The following is a 16,926-nucleotide window of genomic DNA, read 5'->3' as shown; positions in this document are numbered from 1 at the left end:
AGACTCTTAAGAGAAGTAGGTTGCGTCCAATCACAAATAGCCCGAACCTTGACAGGATCCATCTCGATAGAAGAAGGGGAAAAAATGTACCCCAAAAAAGAGATCTTCTGAACCCCAAAAATACACTTTGAACCCTTCACAAACAAAGAATTGGCCCGCAAAACCTGAAAAACCTTCCTGATCTGTTGAACATGCGACTCCCAGTCATCAGAAATAATCAAAATATCATCCAAATACACAATCATAAACTTATCCAGATATTCACGGAAAATATTGTGCATAAAGGACTGAAAGACTGAAGGGGCATTAGAAAGACCAAAAGGCATTACTAAATACTCAAAATGGCCCTCGGGCGTATTAAATGCAGTTTTCCACTCATCTCCTTGCTTTATCCGCACCAAATTATACGCACCCCGAAGATCAATCTTGGAGAACCACCTTGCCCCCTTAATACGAGCAAACAAATCAGTCAACAGTGGCAAAGGATACTGATATTTGACAGTAATCTTATTCAACAGCCGATAATCAATACAAGGCCTCAGGGAACCATCTTTTTTACCCACGAAAAAAAAACCTGCTCACAAAGGGGATGAGGATGGACGGATATGTCCCTTTTCCAAGGACTCCTTAATATACTCTCGCATAGCAGCATGCTCTGGCACAGACAGATTGAACAAACGACCCTTAGGAAATTTGCTGCCAGGAATCAAATCTATAGCACAATCGCAATCCCTGTGAGGAGGGAGCGAACTAAGTTTAGGCTCCTCAAAAACATCACAGTAGTCAGACAAAAATTCCGGAACCTCAGAGGGAGTAGATGAAGCAATGGAAACCAAAGGTACTTCCCCATGGGCCCCCTGACATCCCCAGCTTAATACGGACATTGTTTTCCAGTCAAGAACTGGGTTATGAGTTTGTAACCATGGCAATCCAAGCACTAAAACATCATGCAAGTTATGCAACACAAGGAATCGAATCACCTCCTGATGGTCTGGAGTCATACACATAGTCACTTGTGTCCAGTATTGAGGTTTATTCCTAGCCAATGGTGTGGAATCAATACCCTTCAAAGGAATGGGGACTTCCAGAGCCTCTAGACTAAACCCACAGCGCCTGGCAAAGGACCAATCCATAAGACTCAGGGCGGCGCCAGAGTCCACATAGGCATTCACGGTAATAGATGATAACGAACAAATCAAAGTCACAGACAAAATAAACTTAGACTGCAAAGTGCTAACTGCAAAAGACTTATCAACCTTTTTTGTGCGTTTAGAGCATGCTGATATAACATGAGCAGAATCGCCACAATAGAAGCACAACCCATTTCTACGCCTATGATTCTGCCGCTCACTTCTGGACAGAATTCTATCACATTGCATATTCTCCGGTGCCTGCTCAGAAGACACCGCCAAATGGTGCACAGGTTTGCGCTCCCGTAAACGCCGGTCAATCTGAATAGCCATTGTCATTGACTCATTCAGACCTGTGGGCGTAGGAAACCTGTTGTGAATTTGGATTCTGGGCTCCCCCGGTGGCTACTGGTGGAATTGAACTTGTGACATCATCTTCCCTGTTCACCTGTTCTGATTAGATCTGGGTGTCGCTATATAACCTGGCTTCTCTGTTAGATGCTTGCCGGTCAACAATGTTATCAGAAGCCTCTCTGTGCTTGTTCCTGCTCCCAGACATCTACTAGATAAGTTGGACATTCGTCCATGTTTTGTTTTTGTATTTTGGTTCCAGTTCACAGCTGCAGTTTCGTTACTGTGTCTGGAAAGCTCTTGTTGATCAGGAATTGCCACTCTGGTATTATGAGTTAATGCCAGAGTCCTAAAGTAATTTCTGGATGTGTTTTGTTAGGGTTTTCTACTGACCATGAAAGTATGCTTTCTGTCTTCTGCTATCTAGAAAGCGGACCTCAAATTTGCTAAAACTATTTTCCTGCTGCGTTTGTTGTTTCATCTCATATCACCGCCAATATATGTGGGGGGCTTCTGTCTCCTTTTTTTGGGCATTTCTCTAGAGGTGAGTCAGGTCTTATATTTCCCTCTGCTAGCGTTATTTAGTTCTCCGGCCGGCGCTGGGCATATAGGGATAAAAAGTAGGACATGCTACCTGGCTACTTCTAGATGATGCGGTAGGTTTAGTTCATGGTCAGTATAGTTACATCTTCCAAGAGCTTGTTCCTATAGAGGCTTATGCTAGTTCTCTGGCCATGGAGATCATGACAGTTTGACCGGCCCACTAAAGGGTTAAAATCCTTGGCTGAGAAAGGAGAGAAATAAGAAGTCTGCTGAGAGTTTTTTTTTTTTTTTTTTTTTTTTTCTCTGTGCTCTTAATTGGATCACTTGCCAGTCTGTCTATGCTGCAGTCTTTCTTTTTTTTCTCTCTCCTTATAATCTTTGAATGGCTTTGTGTTCACCTGTTAATAATGGATCTTCAGAGTGTAACTGCAGGTTTGAATAATCTCACCACGAAAGTACAAAATTTGCAAGATTTTATTATTCATGCTCCGGTATCTGAGCCGAGAATTCCTTTGCCGGAATTCTTCTCAGGGAATAGATCTAGCTTTCAGAATTTTAGAAATAATTGTAAGCTATTTTTGTCCCTGAAATCTCGTTCTGCTGGAGACCCTGCACAGCAGGTTGGGATTGTGATTTCCTTGCTCCGCGGCGACCCTCAAGACTGGGCTTTTGCATTGGCACCAGGGGATCCTGCGTTGCGCAATGTGGATGCGTTTTTTTTGGCCTTGGGCTTGCTGTATGAGGAACCTCATTTGGAACTTCAGGCAGAAAAAACTTTGATGTCCCTATCGCAGGGGCAAGATGAAGCTGAAGTTTACTGCCAAAGATTCCGTAAATGGTCTGTGCTTACTCAGTGGAATGAGTGTGCCTTGGCGGCTACTTTCAGAGAGGGTCTCTCTGATGCCATTAGGGATGTTATGGTGGGGTTCCCTGTGCCTGCGGGTCTGAATGAGTCCATGACAATGGCCATTCGGATCGATAGGCATCTGCGGGAGCGCAAACCAGTGCACCATCTGGCGGTGTCCACTGAGAAGACGCCAGAAAGCATGCAGTGTGATAGAATTCTGTCCAGAAGCGAGCGGCAGAATTTTAGACGGAAAAATGGGTTGTGTTTCTATTGTGGGGATTCTACTCATGTTATATCAGCATGCTCTAAACGTACTAAAAAGCTTGATAAATCTGTTTCCATTGGCACTTTACAGTCTAAATTTATTTTGTCTGTGACCCTGATTTGCTCTTTGTCATCTATTACTACTGACGCCTATATCGACTCTGGCGCCGCTTTGAGTCTTATGGATTGGTCCTTTGCCAATCGTTGTGGGTATGATTTAGAGCCTTTGGAAACTCTTATTCCTCTGAAGGGGATTGACTCCACCCCATTGGCTAATAATAAACCACAATACTGGACACAAGTGACTATGTGTATTAATCCGGATCACCAGGAGACTATTCGTTTTCTAGTGCTGTATAATCTACATGAGGATTTGGTGCTGGGATTGCCATGGCTGCAGTCTCACAACCCAGTCCTTGACTGGAGAGCTATGTCTGTGTTGAGCTGGGGATGTAAGGGGACTCATGGGGACGTACCTTTGGTGTCCATTTCATCATCTATCCCCTCTGAAATCCCTGAGTTCCTGTCTGACTATCGTGACGTCTTTGAAGAACCCAAGCTTGGTTCACTACCTCCGCACCGTGAGTGCGATTGTGCTATAGATTTAATTCCGGGTAGTAAATACCCAAAGGGTCGTTTATTTAATCTGTCTGTGCCTGAACATACTGCTATGCGAGAATATATAAAGGAGTCCTTGGAAAAGGGACATATTCGTCCATCGTCATCTCCCTTAGGAGCCGGTTTTTTCTTTGTGTCAAAAAAAGACGGCTCTTTGAGACCATGTATTGATTATCGGCTTTTGAATAAAATCACGGTTAAATATCAATACCCATTGCCGTTGCTGACTGATTTGTTTGCTCGCATAAAGGGGGCCAAGTGGTTCTCTAAGATTGATCTCCGTGGGGCGTATAATTTGGTGCGGATCAGGCAGGGGGATGAGTGGAAAACCGCATTTAATACGCCCGAGGGCCACTTTGAGTATTTGGTGATGCCTTTTGGTCTTTCTAATGCCCCTTCAGTCTTCCAGTCCTTTATGCATGATATTTTCCGCGATTTTTTGGATAAATTTATGATAGTGTATCTGGATGATATTCTGATTTTTTCGGATGACTGGGACTCTCATGTCCGGCAAGTTAAGAGGGTTTTTCAGGTTTTGCGGTCTAATTCTCTGTGTGTCAAGGGTTCTAAGTGCGTTTTTGGGGTTCAGAGAATTTCCTTTTTGGGATATATTTTTTCTCCCTCTTCCATTGAGATGGATCCTGTCAAGGTTCAAGCTATTTGTGATTGGACGCAGCCCTCTTCTCTTAAAAGTCTTCAGAAATTTTTGGGCTTTGCCAACTTTTATCGTCGATTTATTTCTGGTTTTTCGGATGTCGTTAAGCCATTGACCGATTTGACTAGACAGGGTGCTGATGTTGCTAATTGGTCCCCTGATGCTGTGGAGGCCTTTCAGGAGCTTAAGCGCTGTTTTTCTTATGCCCCTGTGTTGCGTCAGCCTGATGTGACTCTTCCTTTTCAGGTTGAGGTCGACGCTTCTGAGATCGGAGCTGGGGCAGTGTTGTCGCAGAAAAGTTCTGACTGCGCCGTGATGAGGCCTTGTGCCTTCTTTTCCCGTAAATTTTCGCCCGCTGAGCGGAATTATGATGTTGGGAATCGGGAGCTTTTGGCCATGAAGTGGGCGTTTGAGGAGTGGCGCCATTGGCTCGAGGGGGCCAGACATCAGGTGGTGGTATTGACTGACCACAAAAATTTGATTTATCTTGAGACCGCCAGGCGCCTGAATCCTAGACAGGCGCGCTGGTCATTATTTTTTTCTCGGTTTAATTTTGTGGTATCGTACCTACCAGGTTCTAAGAATGTTAAGGCGGATGCCCTTTCTAGGAGTTTTGAGCCTGATTCACCTGGCAACTCTGACCCCACAGGTATTCTTAGGGAGGGAGTTATCTTGTCAGCCGTTTCTCCAGACCTGCGGCGGGCCTTGCAGGAGTTTCAGGCGGATAGACCGGATCGTTGTCCGCCTGATAGGCTGTTTGTTCCTGATGATTGGACCAGTAAAGTCATCTCTGAGGTGCATTCTTCTGCGTTGGCAGGTCATCCTGGAATTTTTGGTACCAGGGATTTGGTGGCAAGATCCTTCTGGTGGCCTTCCCTGTCACGAGATGTGCGAGGCTTTGTGCAGTCTTGTGACGTTTGTGCTCGGGCCAAGCCTTGTTGTTCTCGGGCTAGTGGATTATTGTTGCCCTTGCCTATTCCTAAGAGGCCTTGGACACACATCTCGATGGATTTTATTTCAGATCTGCCTGTTTCTCAGAAGATGTCTGTCATCTGGGTGGTGTGTGACCGTTTTTCTAAGATGGTTCATTTGGTTCCCCTGCCCAAATTGCCTTCTTCTTCCGAGTTGGTGCCCCTGTTTTTTCAGAATGTTGTTCGTTTGCATGGTATTCCTGAGAATGTCGTTTCTGACAGAGGAACCCAATTTGTGTCTAGATTTTGGCGGGCATTTTGTGCTAGGATGGGCATAGATTTGTCTTTTTCGTCTGCTTTTCACCCTCAGACTAATGGCCAGACCGAGCGGACTAATCAGACCCTGGAGACATATCTGAGGTGTTTTGTGTCTGCTGACCAGGATGATTGGGTTGCTTTTTTGCCATTGGCGGAGTTCGCCCTCAATAATCGGGCCAGCTCTGCCACCTTGGTTTCCCCGTTTTTCTGTAATTCGGGGTTCCATCCTCGATTTTCCTCCGGTCAGATGGAATCCTCGGATTGTCCTGGAGTGGATGCGGTGGTGGAGAGATTGCATCATATCTGGGGGCAGGTGGTGGACAATTTAAGGTTGTCCCAGGAGAAGACTCAGCTTTTTGCCAACCGTCACCGTCGTGTTGGTCCTCGGCTTTGTGTTGGAGATTTGGTGTGGTTGTCTTCTCGTTTTGTCCCTATGAGGGTCTCATCTCCTAAGTTTAAGCCTCGGTTCATCGGTCCGTATAAAATATTGGAGATTCTTAACCCTGTTTCCTTCCGTTTGGACCTCCCTGCATCCTTTTCTATTCATAACGTTTTTCATCGGTCGTTATTGCGCAGGTATGAGGCACCGGTTGTGCCTTCCGTTGAGCCTCCTGCTCCGGTGTTGGTTGAGGGTGAGTTGGAGTACGTTGTGGAAAAAATCCTAGACTCCCGTGTTTCCAGACGGAGACTCCAGTATCTGGTCAAGTGGAAGGGATATGGCCAGGAGGATAATTCTTGGGTCACTGCATCTGATGTTCATGCCTCTGATCTGGTTCGTGCCTTTCATAGGGCCCATCCTGATCGCCCTGGTGGTTCTGGTGAGGGTTCGGTGCCCCCTCCTTGAGGGGGGGGTACTGTTGTGAATTTGGATTCTGGGCTCCCCCGGTGGCTACTGGTGGAATTGAACTTGTGACATCATCTTCCCTGTTCACCTGTTCTGATTAGATCTGGGTGTCGCTATATAACCTGGCTTCTCTGTTAGATGCTTGCCGGTCAACAATGTTATCAGAAGCCTCTCTGTGCTTGTTCCTGCTCCCAGACATCTACTAGATAAGTTGGACATTCGTCCATGTTTTGTTTTTGTATTTTGGTTCCAGTTCACAGCTGCAGTTTCGTTACTGTGTCTGGAAAGCTCTTGTTGATCAGGAATTGCCACTCTGGTATTATGAGTTAATGCCAGAGTCCTAAAGTAATTTCTGGATGTGTTTTGTTAGGGTTTTCTACTGACCATGAAAGTATGCTTTCTGTCTTCTGCTATCTAGAAAGCGGACCTCAAATTTGCTAAAACTATTTTCCTGCTGCGTTTGTTGTTTCATCTCATATCACCGCCAATATATGTGGGGGGCTTCTGTCTCCTTTTTTTGGGCATTTCTCTAGAGGTGAGTCAGGTCTTATATTTCCCTCTGCTAGCGTTATTTAGTTCTCCGGCCGGCGCTGGGCATATAGGGATAAAAAGTAGGACATGCTACCTGGCTACTTCTAGATGATGCGGTAGGTTTAGTTCATGGTCAGTATAGTTACATCTTCCAAGAGCTTGTTCCTATAGAGGCTTATGCTAGTTCTCTGGCCATGGAGATCATGACAGAAACCCCACCATGACATCTTTAACGGCGTCAGAGAGGCCCTCTCTGAAATTCGCCGCCAGGGCGCACTCATTCCACTGAGTAAGCACAGACCATTTTCGAAATTTTTGACAATATATTTCAGCTTCATCATGCCCTTGAGAGGGCTATCAAGGCTTTTTAAGCCTGAATCTCCAAATTAGGTTCCTCATAGAGCAACCCCAGCGCCAGAAAAAACGCATCCACATTGAGCAGCGCAGGATCCCCTGGCGCCAACGCAAATGCCCAATTCTGGGGGTCACCCCGCAGCAAGGAAATAACAATCTTAACCTGCTGAGCGGGGTTTCCAGCGGAGTGAGATCTCAGAGAAAGATACAATTTACAATTGTGCTTAAAATTCGAAAAACGAGATCTATCTCCAGAAAAAAACTCTGGTATAGGAATTTTAGGTTCAGACATAGGAGCATGTATAACAAAATCTTGTATATTTTGAACCTTAGAAGCAAGATTATTCAGATGTGAAGCTAAACTCTGGAAATCCATTTCTCAGCAGCTGAGATCTGAACCATTCAGGGATTAAGAGGAGGGAAAAGCAGCAGACTGCAATTATGGCTAGACAGACTTCAGAGTAAAAAAAAAAAAAGGTATCAGAAACTTCTTTTCTCTCCTTCTTCAGCCAATACTTTTAACACAGTTAGGGCCGGCTATACTGTCATGGTTCCCAATGGCAGGGACATAAACAAAAACAGGACTAGCTCTAGGAAGATGGAATCTAAGCTGGCCGCGATGCTGAACCTCACACGCAACTACCAATAGCCGGGGAACGTGCCTGCGTTTTATCCCTAGACGTCTCGCACCAGCCGGAGATCTAGCTACCCCTAATAGAGGAAACACAGACCTGGCTTGCCTCCAGAGAAAACCCCAAAGTGATAGTAGCCCCCAACATATAATGACGGTTAGTTAAGAAGAAAACACATACGTAGTATGAATACAGGTTCAGCAAAGAGAGGCCCACTAACTAAAAAGCAGAAAATACAAAAGTGGACTTCGCGGTCAACTCAAAACCCTACAAAATACCATCCTGAAATAACTTAAACTCCGGTATCAACTCATGACACCGGAGTGGTCATTTCAGTTCACTAGAGCTTCCAGCAGCAAGATACAAAATAAAGCACGCTGGACAAAATACACAAAAGGTACAGATGATCCAACTTATCTGAATCAGCAGACCTAGGAGCAGGTAGCAAGTAACAGAGGAGCTCTGGTAACATTGATAGCCGGCAAGTAAATGACTGAGAAGCCAGACTATATAGAAAACTCCCATTTCCTGATGGTAACAGGTGCACTGGAGATAAAAGACAGAAGTCAGCCAGTACCACCAGTAGCCACCAGAGGGAGCCCACAAACAGAATTCACAACACCCGACCAAGTATTGAGTGCATTTACTGAACATACATTTTAGTAGGCCAACATTTTGGATTTTAAAATTATTTTTCCATCTGATGTTACAAAGTATTCTAATTTACTGAGATAATGACTTTGGGGTTTTCAGTGGCTGTAAGCCATAATCAACAGTAACAGAAATAAACATTTGAAATAGATCACTCTGTAATGGCTCTATATAATATGAGTTTCACTTTTTGTATTGAAGACCTGAAATAAATTAACTTTTTGATGATTTTCTAATTTTGTGATAAGCACCTGTATGTGACAAGGTGACCCGACTGTCCCAATCTGGATTATTTAAGATGTCTCTGGGATTTCAGTGATGGTCAATGAAGCAGTCCTGGGTTCTTCCAGCTGGAGCCTAGTCCCCTAAGCTGATCTCCTGTAGAGTCACACGGACCAGAAGAAAAAGTCTCTTTGTACAGTTCACAACTGGACATCAACCAGCATCCAGAGGTCAGAGAGAGATGTGAATGAGGCCAACCTGCATTGTGTGATTATGTAATCTATTAGTTTTCCCTCCTATGTTTGGGAATACCAACAAACTATCTAGCGTGGATAATGTATGTAATCAAGGTCTAAGCAGACATCATTGTTCAGTGACTATGCATTTCTGTTTTGCAAAGATAACAGAAAGTAAACTGTAGGAGATATTAGAGGTAAATATTTGTTCTACAAGAGTGAATGCTTCAGACAACAGTTTATGATTCTGGGCCTACACAATTTACGTCTGGCATAATTAAGAAGAAATGCTGTGTCAATCATAAACTCCTGAAAGGTATTTTTATGAGAGTGAGCCTGTCTGCATTCTCTGTTGACAGGCGAAAGCGCATGTCACCCAGCATCACCATCATGATTAAGGGTGCATAGTCACCTGAAATGCGTCGATGTCGCATATCATGTAACTGTCAACGCTGATGTTGTCTTATCCTCTGCTGAGCAGAATAAAGAAGGAATTTGGTCACGAATTTGTTGAGCTGGATTTCTCATGTTTTGTGGTATATAACACAAAAAAAACGATAGCAAAGTAGTGATGAGCGAGTGTGCTCGTTACTCGGGTTTCACGAGCATGCTCGGGTGGTCTCCGAGTATTTTGGACGTGCTCGGAGATTATGTTTGAGTCGCTGTAGCTGCATGATTTGCGGCTGTTAGACAACCTGAGTACATGTGGGGGTTGCCTGTTTGTTAGGGAATCCCCACATGTATTCAGGTTATCTAGCAGCCGCAAATCATGCAGCTGCGGCGACTCAAACATAAGCTCTGAGCATGCCCAAAATACTCGGAGACCACCCGAGCATGCTCGTAAAACCAGAGTAACGAGCACACTCACTCATCACTACAGCAAAGAACATAACACTTGATGGATCAGAATATATTACATTTTTTGAGCCCCCACAAAAAAAGTTGCAGCTATATATTTGCCAACGGACTGCACAACCCTAATCCCTGTCTACAGACTGTATTTTGTTACTCTTTCTACTCCTGCAACTCTCTCTTCCGTGCACTAAATGCAGAATGTATGTGATACAAACAGCGCAGCAAAGGATTAGCCCTGACAAGTGCTTGTTGTATGATGTTTCTGCTTCAGTACCAGTATCAACAGTAAATGACTTTGAATCGTCATACTGTGCACACACAGGCCTGTTCAAGCACTCTCTCCCTACAATATGAAGTGTCACAGAGCTGTGCAATGGCGTCAGTTTGCCGAGCCTGTTCTTTTTTATAAACTCTGATAATGTAAGACTGCCAGCCAATCTCAGTAATGCCTCAATCAAGATGGCTACAGAATTGCTGTGATTCACAGGCAATCCCCGCATGTTTATTGGCTCCGTAACAGGCGTCAAAGATGCACATCCTAGCATTGTGATACTCAAGTGATAACCGAGTATTACTGAGCATATTCACTCATCCCTAATTTTGATAGTACAAGATGCTCCATACAGTATGCTACCACCCAAACCACTATATAATAAATCCTCACTTATCCTCATTTTTTATGCAGTACGGTGCCCCTTTCTTCGTTCCCACAAACAGTATAATGTTTCCACAGTACTGCCATCCCCCACACACAGTATAATATTCTCACAGTAATACTATCAACCCACACACAGTATAATGTTCCCAAAGTAACACCATGCCACCACACACAGTATAATGTTCCCACAGTACTACCATACCCCCATACACAATATAATGTTCCCACAGTACTTCCATACCCCCACACACAGTATAATGTTCCCACAGTACCACCATGCCACCACACACAGCATAATATTCCCACAGTACTTCCATACCCCCACAACCAGTATAATGTTCCCACAGTACTTCCATCTCTCCACTTTAATAATAGTAATAATTTTATTTCTATAGCGCCAACATATTCCGTGGCACTTTAAATTTTAGAGAGATGTGTACAGACAATAATAGACATCACAGAATAACCATAATCACATAAAATCAAAAGACACCATGAGGAGTGAGTACCCTGCTTGCAAGCTTACAATCTATGAAGAAGTAGGAGAGACACGAAATGTGGATGGTAACAATTGCTTGTATCCACTTACTAATGTTCCCAAGAGTACCGTTATCTCCCACACACAGGATAATGTTCACTCAGGACTAGCATCCCCCTCACACTATAATGTTCCCACATTACTTCCATAATCCAACTTTCTAATGTTTCCACACTACTGCCCCCCCCCCCCCCCACACACACACACACACACACAATAAGGTACCATCCACCCCACTGACTACCTAATGGCTAATTAATAATCAGCCTCACCTTTTTTTTTTGCTTATGCTTGTGGATACCTTTTTGTTTAAGCTACAGAAGATACAATTGCACTCTTAATTTAACATCAATGTACCCACCAATTGGAATTATATAGCTGTGTGGCTTGACAAATTTTTATTCTCAGAGCCATGCTTGTTCACACTGTCTTAACAACCATGAATAAGGTTCATCGCAGCTGAAACGTGTCGGTTGTAACCACTGTGACCAGAACCACACTTACAATGTTTTTATGGATGTGATTTATTTCTTTAATAAAATTGGACATTTTATTTACCTGCTTCTACGCTGGATTTTTCCTCTACTTTTGCCTCAGCTGGATCCCAGACTTTTCCATGCACTTCTCAACAGGATTGTGGCTATATCAACGGTGCTCTGACTCTCCTTTTCCCCTTCTCCGCTTGTTTCCACAGCCTCAGTCTTGGTGCAGATACTAATGAATCCTGAACCTATGAGGTATTTACCACATGATAGTTGGAAAGGCCGGGTGTGTAATCCATTGTGGCAGCCCATGCGGCCACTATAATGCCCGTGAATTGAGGTGGTTGAGTGTGATTGCGATTTCCTGGACGGTGATACCATTGAATAGAATAGTGGATCGACAAGTTAAAAGCTCCCTGATCCACCAGCCTTCACCTGTGAGTGACTGTGCACTGCAGGAAAAATGACATTACTACATCACAACTGTAGTATGGAGCGTCAGTACTTACACTGCATAGACCAGAGCAGCGCACATTGGGAACGGATTGGTTGAGTAGTGTGTTTTTGTTTTTTTTTAAATATCAGGAATAGTGGGAGCATCATATTAATTGAAGGTCCGTGGGGGCTCTTATACTGAATAGGCAGCTGGTAGGGGCCATTATACTGAGTAGAGGGCTGTGGTGGACTGTAAGGGCCTCCATACTGAGTGTGGGTTCTCATTTTATGTAGCAGGCTGTGGTGGCCATAATACAGAATGAGGGGCTGTGGGGCCATCATACTGTGTGGGGTCTATGGGGGACATCATACTGTGTGGGAGACCTCATTCTGAGCTACATGGGCGCACAGGAAAACTAACTCCTAGTGATGAGTCAGATGGGAATAAATAAGAGAGAAAAACAGACCTATCGTTATGGTGTTGTGTTCCAGGAGGGAGACATCAGATAGTACGTTCTGAAGGAAAGCAAAGATATAATGACAGTGGGAATCCGGATTCCAGGCATGGAGCATAGAAGAGACAAAAAGCAGGACAAGGTGTGGAGACATAGGTGGTCGGCAGGCGCCTAGGTCCACTAGCCAGAACCGCAAGGACCAGGAATCGTCCCGCCAAACGCCTGCTGTCCTTTTATCGTCGGCATAATGCTACTCAGACAACACAGGGTGAGGGTAAAATAGTGTGGCAATGCGTTATTGAACCACAGAACAGGCAGAGAAGATGTAGAACAGTCCCAGCAAAATACCCCCAAGATGGTGCACATTACAGAGTATCACTGACACACCCACCAGGGCCATGGGGTACTCGGAACCGGGTCAGACAGTTCTTTGGGGAAGTCACGGGGCTAAAGGAGACTGCTGGGGCTGATGGTGACACAGGTGGGATGGTTCTGGTCCCCACAGGTGGAGCTGGGCCCCAGGGCTACCGGTTCCATTTGTCAGGCTTCAGGTACCTTGTGGTGCAGGACTCAGGGTTCAAGGGATCACTGGAGGATACAAGGGCTGTAGTTTTATTTTCCTTTACTTGATGGTTGATAGTACAGATCGGGGCACTGGTAACATCGTAATGGAGAGCCGGGCAGCCTGGAAGCAAATTTGGATACACCTGGCCAGGTAGGTATGGAGGCCTTCCTTCTGCACTGTCCTCCCTTTTTCCTTGCTGCCTTACAGCTCACCCTCCTGCTGCTAACTGTATCTCTCTGTTTTTAAAAACAAACCATTGCCCGCATGGCAGGCAGCTTGAGCCTATCACAGGTGCAGTTCCTTTGTGTCAGCTTCAGGCTCTGGTATGCTGCTGTGCCGCCGGGTATTAGATCGGGCCAGGAGATCTGCAGACCCCTGCCCTCTGGATTTAGCTGCTGGGACTTCAGTACCCTCGCAACCTCGGACTCCGGTATCCGGTTCCTAGCGCTCAGCTCTGGAGCTAGTTTAATCACATCTCCACTCCCCAGGTTCTGCTCGACTTCTCTCCTACTGACACCTGGTAAGGGGACCCCTCCTTGCTTCCAGGCATGACATTACTCCCTGTGAGAGAGGCAATGCCACTGTGGCAAACGGACTCCTGGGGTGCCACATTACCCTTCTGCTGACTCGCCAGGATAATGGCATCTGTTACTTCAGAGCTACTAGAGTTGGCTTACCCACCTGTGGCACTCACACAGAGAGGTAACGACACGCGAAGGGGGATGACAGTCCATTCAGGTACAAGGCCAGTTGAGTCAAAACCTGGCTTCTATGAATATCTCCATGAAGCCAGGCGACCGGCGTGTCCCAATCCTGGCTTTCTCCAAACATATTCATGGTTCAGCGATGGTTAATGGAGCAGATCTGTTTTCTTCCAACTGAAGCTGAAACCCCTAGGTTGTTTCCTGTAGAATAATAGATCCGTGTCCCTTGTGATGGAGCCATGATATTGGCTGCTGTCCTGTCTTGGTCCTTTGGATGTATGGATGTCGTGGCAGAATCTCTGGCTGTTCCTCTCTCTGTCTCTGAGTCTCTTTATACAGAGTCTTTTAACCTATTTTTAGATTGAATAAGTGTCCTTCAGTCCAGCATCATAGATAAGGTGAATAATGGTGGTGAGATCAAATAGCATTACTTGATTATTTAAACTGTTTGCATAGTTTTTCCCTCTCTGCTTTCAAAGTCAACAAACTGGCTTCATAACACAATGCATAATTAGCATATCAGCAAACATGATTGTTCAGTGGCCATGCATTTCTATTTTGTAAAGATAACAGAAAATAAACTGTAGGAGATCATATTAGAGCTAAATATTCATCCTACAAGAAGAGTCTATACTTCAGACAATAGTTTGATTCTGGGCCTACACAATTTATGTCTGGCATAATTAAGATACAATGCTGTCTTCACACAAGGTAGTTTAGCTCAGGCCTGGAGGCCTACTTGAACTATATAGAACTTTGCCCAGTGAAAACAGAAGGCAATGAGGCCTAATTAAAGGGATACAACTTCAATAAGTTGAGCAGCAGGATGAGGCCCTTAGCTCAGGAGAGGTGGTCTACTTAAATGTTAAGGTACCGTTACACTAAGCGACTTACTAACGATCACGACCAGCGATCGTGATCGTTGGTAAGTCGTTGTGTGGTCGCTGGGGAGCTGTCACACAGACAGCTCTCTCCAGCGACCAACTATCAGGGGAAAGACTTCGGCATCGTTGAAACTGTCTTCAACGATGCCGAAGTCCCCTGCAGCACCCGGGTAACCAGGGTAAACATCGGGTTACTAAGTGCAGGGCCGCGCTTAGTAACCTGATATTTACCCTGGTTACCATTGTAAAAGTAAAAAAAAAACACTACATACTCACCTTCTGATGTCTGTCACGTCCACGCCCGGCGTCCACGCGCTGCTGCAGAGAGCTTTCCCTGCACTGAATGTGTCAGCGGCGCCGGCAGTAACAGCGGTGACGTCACCGCTGTGCTCTGCTTTACGGCCGGCCGGCGCTCACACAGTCAGTGCAGGGAAAGCTCCCTGCAGCAGCGCGTGGACGCCGGGGGACGTGACAGACTTCAGAAGGTGAGTATGTAGTGGTTTTTTTTACTTTTACAATGGTAACCAGGGTAAATATCGGGTTACTAAGCGCAGCCCTGCACTTAGTAACCCGATGTTTACCCTGGTTACAAGTGAACACATCGCTGGATCGGTGTCACACACACCGATCCAGCGATGACAGCGGGTGAGCAGCGACAAAATAAAGGTCTGGACTTCTAGCTCCGACCAGCGATATCACAGCGGGATCCAGATCGCTGCTGCGTGTCAAACACAACGAGATCGCTATCCAGGACGCTGCAACGTCACTGCAACGTCACGGATCGTTGTCGTTCTCGTTGAGTGTGACGTACCTTTACGGAACTTTATGCTTTTAGAAAAGAAGGCCTAATTAAAGAGGATTAAGTTAAGGAAGGATTCTTTTTCTTAAACAGGATTTAAGCAAACAATTGTCTCTACCCATGAGGAAGCCACAGTGTCGCCAAACTTGAGACACGAGTTCTCCTACGGAGACCTGAAGATGCAGTGCCACAACAAATAATGTACGGTACTCATCGATTGGGATTTGAGAGTGCGATTGATGAGTCGTACAGTCGTACTGATGCACCTCGGCCAGTGAGGTCCTCAGAAATCAACTAGGAGCTGACAGTAGCTGAATGGGCTGTAGCAACACATTTCAACCTGTATGGTCCCCACAGGGGATGATGGGCCTTCCCATATTGGTTTGCTGGACTGTTGTAGCTTGTAACAAAATTTATTTATCGCCAAATGTAACCGAAAAGTTCTTGATTCTGCACAATGCAAAAGAAGTGTTCATAAAGTGTTGTGCCTGCTATCTGATGTATATATTTCTCATCAAGTTCTTGCTAAGTAAATAAAAGTTTATTTTTGTAATTTGGTCATCCTCATTCATCTCCATACCATCTGATCTGGGCCTTTCAAGTACAACAGCAGCATGCAGAGTTCGTAGATATGACGCCAAATATACATTGGGGAAAATAAGTATTTGATACACTGCCAGTTTTACAGGTTTTCGCACCTACAAAGAATGGAGATGTCTGTCATTTTTATAGTAGGTATACTTCAACTGTGAAAGACAATCTAAATATAAAAAACATAAAATCACATTGTATTATTATTATTAGCTTTAAGCAATTAAATAGCATTTTCCTGCATGAAATAAGTGTTTCATCACCTACGAACCAACAAGAATTCTGTCTCTTAAAGACCTGTTAGTTTTTCTTTAAGAAGCCCTCCTACTCTGCACTCATTACCTGGATTAATTGCATCTGTTTAAACTCATTACCTGTATAATTGACACCTGGCCACACACTCAGTCAATCACACTCCAACCTCTCCACCATGGCCAAGATTAAAGAGTTAAGGACACCAAGGACAAAATTATAGCCCTGCACAATGCTGGGATGGGTTACAGAACAATATGCAAGCAGCTTGGTGATAAGGTAACAAATGTTGGCACAATTATTATAAAATGGAAGAAACACAAGGTGACTGCCAATTTTCCTCAGTCTAGGATTCCATGTAAGATCTCGCCTCGTGGGTAAGGATGATTCTGAGAAACGTCATGAATCAGCCCAGAACTACACTGGAGGACCTAGTCAATGACCTGAAGAGAGCTGGAACCACAGTCTCAAACACTACCGTTTGTAACACACTACGCCGTCAGGATTAAAATCCTGCCAGGTATGCAATATCCCCTGCTCATACCAGCACATGTCCAGGCTTGTTTGAAGATCACCAATGACCAAGTTGATGATCCAGAGA

The 16,926-nt window shown here is 44.8% G+C and overlaps 1 protein-coding gene across 5 annotated transcripts in view; it reads left to right on the top strand.

The window, feature by feature from the left end:
* Positions 1 to 16,926, top strand: part of LOC143764696 (uncharacterized) — a 53,042-nt gene that overhangs the window by 24,711 nt on the left and 11,405 nt on the right. Inside the window, exon 3 of one of the 5 annotated variants that reach the window (XM_077250540.1) lies at positions 16,671 to 16,845. The exons of 2 other annotated variants lie outside the window; for them this stretch is intronic. The gene's annotated coding sequence lies outside the window, so the exon portion shown is untranslated. Of the gene's footprint in view, positions 1 to 8,941; positions 9,102 to 11,852; positions 11,896 to 16,670; positions 16,846 to 16,926 lie in introns of those variants that run through there. 2 more of the 5 variants (XM_077250541.1, XM_077250542.1) reach the window with 2 other exon arrangements.

The sequence above is a fragment of the Ranitomeya variabilis genome, chromosome 4 (assembly GCF_051348905.1).
Source record: "Ranitomeya variabilis isolate aRanVar5 chromosome 4, aRanVar5.hap1, whole genome shotgun sequence".
Lineage (NCBI taxonomy): Eukaryota > Metazoa > Chordata > Amphibia > Anura > Dendrobatidae > Ranitomeya > Ranitomeya variabilis.
The sequence above is the reverse complement of the archived record's forward strand: the minus strand, read 5'-3'. Positions and strand labels throughout refer to the sequence as shown.